The 8,069-nt window shown below is 31.8% G+C and overlaps 1 pseudogene; it reads left to right on the top strand.

Moving 5' to 3' along the window:
• The first annotated feature begins 644 nt into the window (after positions 1-644).
• LOC149551769 (NADP-dependent malic enzyme-like) lies at positions 645-7,629 on the top strand (annotated as a pseudogene).
• The last annotated feature ends 440 nt before the right edge of the window (positions 7,630-8,069 follow it).

Genomic DNA, 8,069 nt, shown 5'->3' on the forward strand with positions numbered 1-8,069 from the left:
TTTATTAGGCCCTATTTGAATGAAGACTCTTATTCTAACATCCTGTGCAAAATAGCTTTCAATGGTGGAGATTAGGGCAACCGGCACAATGGATGATGTGATGAACCACCTATTGCTCTCACTCTCATCAGCCATAGATCTAAGCTTCTTCGAAAAATTTAGAAGAAATGATTTTGAAGTGATCTACATCGAGTGGAACTTGGGGTGTAGAATTCCCAATCCAATTCATTTCCCCACACCTATATTTCAGTGAGCTCTAATTAGATTTGATGTATTAAAAACATCATGCAAGAAGATGCAAAAGTTTGAAAGATAACAATTATAATGGACACATTTTTGGAATGTAGCACATTTCTTGTTAGAATAATTGGATGTGTTTTAGTCAATCTTTGAAATTAACTTGAAGCTTTCTTGTAATGAATCTCCACCATTGGAGTATCTGAAAGGCATTTTGTGTATGGCTCCCAATTTGGTGGATGGGTGAGATTTACACTCAATAAATTCATGGAATGATTAAAGGTTGTCTATTATTCAATTGTTGATTCTTCTTCCTTTAGGTATTTCCTATCCCCTTTAAGGCATCAAGGAGGTCATATTTCGTAGTTGGAGTGGGCCTGTAGGTAGGGTTGAGTATTAAAGCCCTGATGCTGGCCCAAGTTCAAGCCATAGGGTGGATTCCCAATGGTGGCCTTCACTCCCTAATTATTACCAATGAAAAAACCATAAAAAAGAAAAGAGTTATATTTGTAGCATTAGATTTTTTCACTAAAGGGATAATGATGAAAATGAAGAGAATGGCCATAAAGGAGATAGAAATGCAGAAAAGCAGGTTGTCACTTGTTGGAGTCATTCAATTGCCAGGTAAAGGTACCATGATGAACTTCAATCTAAAAAACATTGAAGGCATGTTTAGCATGGAGATCTTTCTTTAAAAAAAAAATCTTTGCCTTTCCAAAAAATGGGCCAGTGTAGGATGGAATTGTTTTGATTATATGTGGTTTTTAGTTTGTTTGTGCAATATGTTTCACTATCTTGGATTGATACAGTGGGTATGAATTATTGAGAAATCCTCACTACAACAAAGGATTGGCATTTTCTAATGAAGAATGGTACTATCATTATCTTCAGGGTCTTTTGCCCCATACCCCTCTATCATAGGATCTGTAGGTATGGTTAATTGAGGAATCTTAATTTTTGTGTTATTTGTGGGCACATGGTTTAACCCCGATGAATGCATTCAAAAAGGTAAGTATTGTTTATATGTTTAATTTGAGTAAAAACCAATAAATTGGGGCAATGTTTTTTTTGACAGGCTGCCCAAAGATAAGAGATTTAATACAATAAGGGCCTCATTTATTTCTCATGCACAAATGTTCTTGACGCCTATCTTTATTCTTTATTCTTTATTCATCACTGTGTGATGTGTGATATCTACATACTTTTCCTTTGTCAGATTAAAAAATCCTATTTATTAATATTATTAGATTAAATAATCCTATTTATTAATATTAGTCATGGTGGAGAATATTTCTCTTTGCATCAATGCATGATAAAACCATTAAGCCCTAGCTTCAATGATATTCATTCTCTCTTCCTTTACCCACTAGTATCATCAAGGAAGAAAAACCCTACTTTAAGTAATGGGATGACCCTATTGGTTTTGAATCTTGATTGTTAGGGTCTAGTTCCCCATGTTACTGCTAGACTATAGCTCATAGCTTAACGGACAATATTGGTATGCATTATCTATTGCTGATATATAATATATTGTGTATGCTGCCATAGCTTCTTGTATGAGGATATCATTAGAATGAGACAATGTGAGTATGATATTTGAGTGTCTTTTGTGTCATTGTTCTTACAATCTATAATTGATATGTTAGAAATGTATAGCCATTCTTCATATGTTACTTTTCATTGGCTTGAACTCAATATCATTGGAATAGAGGGTGGCTTTAGGAAGTGTGAATGGCTTGCAATTCTTCTTGCAAATAGCTTCTGTTACATCTTTTTTTTTTCCATATCCTTCCTATGTTAAATTTATAAGAAGAATGTGAATGTGATTCTACAAGAGGGAAAATATTAAAAGAATGACATGTTGATGTTGAACATTAGCTAAAACTTGCAATCTTTGGCAAGGTATAACCCCAATTAGCTTAGCACTATTTTTAAACTTTATTATTCAGTTCATATTAATAATAAATGCATATTCCTAACCAAAAGATCAAAGTATGATCTTTGGCAAATTACCTATCCATTTATTAGTCTCTACATTGTATATTAATGGCAAGTTTTGAAGCAAAATAGATAAATAGAATGGAAAATGATTGTTATGAAGAACTGAGTCTAAGCATTATTACATGTTTTTGCCTTGGAAACAATTGTTTAATGTAGGCTTGCTAGATTTTGTTGCCGACTTATTTATCTTATTGATGCAGGTAAAGAAGCTAATGAATATCAGTCATGACTACCATACACCATTGCAAAAATACATGGCTATGATGGACCTTCAGGTATTTCAATTCTTTTGCTCCAAAATACTTGTATTAATTGGTTGGGTAGTTTTTTTTATTTTGAATGATAATTTTCATAGCTACACAGTTGTATTTCATTAGAATATTGAATAGATTGTGGGTTTGAGGAATTGGACAGATGAAAGCGATACTCCTAATTTGAATTTATTCTTTGATATTGCCATGATCTGACAGTTTTGAACTATTAACTTATTTCCCCTTTTTCCAATAAATTTGTTTTATTTGTCTAGGACTCCTTGACATTCTCTCCTTGTTGACAACAACAACAAATATAATATATGTATAGAATGATTTGTGTAATTAATTTTCACTTGCAAATTGACATGGATATATATGGGCAGGAGAGGAATGAAAGATTATTTTACAAGCTCTTAGTTAATCATGTTGAAGAACTGCTTCCTATAGTCTACACACTGACATTTGGTGAAGCTTGCTAGAAATTTAGAACTATTTTCAAGAGTCCACAAGGTCTTTACATAAGCTTGAAAGAAAGGTATGAACATCTATGCCATCCTCAATTTATTTTTTAGATTAGGATCATTTAGTTTCCTTCATTACTAACTAGGTTCATGTAGTTGTATGGAATATGCATTCAATCCATATTTGGAATTTATGTTTCTATTTTTTTGTCAACTCTTGTTTTTTATACTACAATTTTCAAGGATTTTTCGGTTTGAGGAACACTTGTATGGATTGTCTGAGTTGGAGTGCCTAATTTATCATTGTCTATCATTTTGTGGGTAGTAAATATTAGAGTTCCTTATAACCTATTATCTTCTACTTTGTAGGCACACACTGACTTATCATTTCATTGAATCATATGTTGTCTTCAATAATAATTATATCACATTGCTTTATTATATCACATTGCTTTGTTACAAAATAGATAATATTGTATGGTCTCTTGTTCACATGTGAAAAAACTATTACATCTCTCTAGGATCTAATTTAGAGGTAATTGATTTTGGCAAGGGAAAGGTCCTTGACATACTGAAGAACTAGCCTAAACAGAACATCAAGGCCATCATTTTCATTGATGGTGAATGCATTTTGGAACTTGGACATCTTGGATGCTAGGTAAACTCACATAGAATTTCACTTTTTATGTGGTATATTTCTACTATTTGGGATATAAGGGTGTATTTTTCATTTTTCATTCTTTATTCCTATATTTATTTCTACTATTTGGAATATAACTTATAAGTGTGCATTTTGTAATTTCTGTATTCTTATATTTCTCTTCTTAACAATATGTTATATTTATTTTCTCTATTTTCTAACAATTGGATTTTGTGTTATTTCATTGGACATGTCTGTTATGAACAATTTTCATCAAGGAATGGGAATTCCTATTGGAAAACTTGTTTTGTATATAGCACATGGGGGAGTTCATCCTTCAAAGTTATTTGGCCATAGTAATAATAGCTTGTGTTTTAATGTACCTATCTAATTTTAGGATGTTATAGTGATAGTTGACACTATGTCTAGTCTTACAACTTGTATGTGAGCAATGCCTTCTAGTAAGTATTGATGTTGGGACCAACAATGAAATATTGTTGAATGATGAATTCTACATAGGGCTAAGATAGAGACATGCTAGAGGCCAGGTTTTGTTCTTGACTAGAAAATCTTTCATCTTCACCTTTCTAATTTGTGCGATGGCCCATGTCTACACAGTATAACTTTCTAACTTAATTATGTGTTGAAGGAATATGGAAACTTCCTTCATGAGTTCATGTCTACTGTCAGACAAGCTTATGGAGAGAAAGTTCTTATCCAAGTCAGCCCTTGCTTTTAATTGAATGTCTCTTACTTGATATTTCTTTTTCAAATTGGGTTAATGATATAGTTTAAGTTCCACTTTTCCCAGAAGTAATTGACAATGAATACCAAACACAATTTTCTGTAAACATTAGATTTTCCAATAATACCTAGTTTTCCATGTTTAGATGTTTAAGAAAACAATGTATGTAGAGTATATGTTAGTACATTTTGTGACAACATTAGAACATCAATTCTATTATGCTATTTATAGATTTAGTGAGGAATATCTAAGGAAACTGAAGAAAAGTGTGCCCTTGTGATAGTTTGAAGACTTTACTAATCACAATGTATTTACCTTGCTGGAGAAGTATTCTTCAACTCACATGAATATGAACCAAAAAAGATTTAATGATGATTGGCAGTCTACAATGAGGTAAGAAAATTGTTCATTTTGTTATTGTTCATGGCATATTGTGATGATCAAATCATGATGATGTTGTCACTACCAAGGTTCCAACCCTTGCTCGGCCATTATGATCATGGACAATGTACCCTTGTTGATCAATTGTGCTCAAAGTTTTTCACACTCATGTGAATGCTCTTTTTGTTCATGCCAAGTGACCTTGTGCTTCAAACCATCATTATGCTAGAGCTCTTATAGGCATTGTACCCTTCATTAGTGTCTAGGTTGTTGTGTTTATAGGTTTGGACCATATGCTTTAATGTTGTGTGTTTATGCCATGAATACATTTGTGATGAACTTTTCACAAAAAAATTGACATATTATTATTTAATTTTTAAAATGTTGATTTATAAATGTTCCTAAGTTATAAAACATTTTCATTATTTTTGAAGATTTAATATGTGTAACTTGTTTGCACTTGCAAATATGCTTTCTATTTCCTTGAACCTATTGAGCAAGAAATAAACTACAACACTACGCTGATACTAACCCTCCTAGCCTTGGAAAGATTAATGAGACCTTTGATAGCATGCTTGAGAAGATTTCTATTGGTTTGTAAAATTAGCTTGCAGTGCAATAGTAATTTTTTGACTATTCAATGATGTGTCATCATGACAAACACTCCTTACATGGCCTTTGTGTGTGCATCTTGATAATTATGCAATTTTTTATTCATGTCTTGTGAGGATTTAGTAATTAATGTTGTAATGAACTTGTGGTAATAGGCAATCTTATATACCATTGCAATAAATGACATTTAAATTCTAGGTTGAAAGAAATATATAGTTGTTTCATCCCTATCTTAGCATGTTTTCATATGGTTTTCTCCATGTCAAATGGCTTCTTGGATGGCTTATTTCTATAATGTCTTGAATAATTAATGATAGAGCCTTTTTTGTCTCTAAAGATTTCTTTTGCAATGGAGGTAGACATATATAGGAAATATCTTAAAATTGACGTCAACCCATTTATGAAGCTTCCACATCTATATGATGCTCACATGATGAAGCAATATAGAGATGCCCTCTTTGGAGAATTGAGCCCCCATGTTTTTGCAATTGTTGATGCTTCATATCAGTAAACTTTTCAATCACTGAATGGCATCAAATATTATGTTTTGTTGGTTGATTGCTGATGACAATTTTTACTAATTAGGAGTGATTATAAATTAGGACATTCATTATCTTTGGTAGTTGATATTGTTAATTATTCTTACGAGGTAGACATAGCTCTTCCTTAAACTCTAATGGAAACTCTATCTTGCTTTTACCTAGTTCAAATTATTTTGAGTTAAATGACCATACATATGCCTTGGACCACTAGTCATCAATACGAACCATCTATCCATTTTTCTCATTTATTCTCTATTGTGAGCACTTGTTGCTTTAAAAAGAATATTAGATCCTTTTACTGAAAAATATTTTTTGTTAATCAGGCTTTTAGCAAAATAGGAAGAAGTTGACAACGATGGAGCTTCCAAGTATTTTTATTCTAGAGGATTGGTCCTTTACATTTTTTGAAGGAATCAATAGGTATCCTGATTCTATGTTTAAGCAAAGAATAGTGAATGAACTTGGTTGTGGGAATGGATTGATATCCATTGCATTAGCTAAAAAGTAGTCCCCTCAGAAGGCAAGCTCCTATTAAATGCTCATTTCTACCAATTTGATTATTACAGCATTGGAGATCTCTAATTTACCTTTACTTTAATTGGACAAACCTAATTTAATTCAAATTTTTGATCCTTCCTATGTTAAATACTTCTCTTGTCTTATTGCTTAGACTGCAACTAAATTCTAACATCAAATGAGGATTTTTTGGTATTAGATATTATTGTGTTTCACAAAAATTATGTATATTGTGTGTATAATAATGTGCATTCATACACCTATGCATGTCTAATATATTTGTAATTGATTCATTTTACAAGTTTATGGTCTTGATATTAATCCTAGAGCTATCAAAGTTTCTTAGATAAACTTGTATTTGAACTCCTTAGATGTGAATGGGTTCCCAATTTATAATGATGAGGGGAAGACTCTACTTGAAAGGGTAGAATTCCATGAATTAGATCTCTTATCTTACTATAGAGAACAAAACATCATGGTTGATTATATTGTGGCATGCATTCCACAGGTACCCAGTTCATGTTCTACAATATTTCTTTTCTTCATGATTGTTTCAGCAAATTTCAAAGGAGCAAGATTGACTCCCTATTGTTACTAGAGTTTGGATCATTGCAGTTTTTACTTATAGAGCTATTGAAATGATTGGGATAGTATTTTCTTGATGGTTTTAAAAAATGCAACTCCTAATTTTACAAGGTTGGGTCTTCTTTCATGTCTTTACTTGAGACTATCAGCTAGGCTTAAATATATTAACTACAAGAAAAAGATATTTGATCTCCTAGTTCAAAGTGCTATGTAGATACCAATCTAAATCAACATGCACTTTGTAAATGAAAATATCGATGAGCAATAATAACAAAAAATATGCCACTAAGGTTTTTCTTCCAGTAACTCTTGAAGATTTAAACCATGTTCTCCTCAAATCCTGTTCACTTAGATAATGTCTTTCTAAAAATAAATCACAAATGGATAGCAAAGATGCCATATTTATGGGTGCAAATTTTAGACAAATTCCAAAAAGGAAAGAGTTTCTCTTTCCATAATAACTTAAAGTTGTCACCATTATCTTTGAAGAAATATATCCCATAACAATAGATGCTACATATTAGCCACTAAAGTAGCAAGCATATCCCTTAAGAGCTTCCCTGCTAATTTGGTTTCCTATCCAATATGCAGTTTTAAGGTTTATGGCAAGGAAATAATCATCAAGTTTAGGGGATATGCTTTATCTGAAGACTAATTTGCAATAGTATAAATTAATGGAATCAACTTCAAGTAATTTATATGCAATTTGGATGATAGTTTTTTGCAACTTCCTTGAGCAATTATAAATCCCAATCTATTTTGTGATTTGGCACCCATTTTATATGTTCTCCTCCATAGATTTACATAATAGATTGTGTTTGTAAACTATACTTTCTATCATTTTATTGATCACTTTTTTTTATCGTCATCATCCACTACAATGGAAGAAGTGAATTTCACTTAGGTACACTTGTTGTCACTTCAAAGTCTTGTAAACTACTATATGCCCAAATAGTATTCTTGATGGATTTTCAAAAAACAATTTATGAGTCATTCTCTAAAGAATTTACCAAATAAAATCCCCTACTTGGTAGTGAATCAGATAGATCTTGAAATAGATACTGAAGCAATGTTGTTTGTACAATATTCTCTTAT

The sequence above is a fragment of the Cupressus sempervirens genome, chromosome 6, assembly GCF_028749045.1.
Source record: "Cupressus sempervirens isolate cs-2001-9-10 chromosome 6, ASM2874904v1, whole genome shotgun sequence".
NCBI lineage: Eukaryota > Viridiplantae > Streptophyta > Pinopsida > Cupressales > Cupressaceae > Cupressus > Cupressus sempervirens.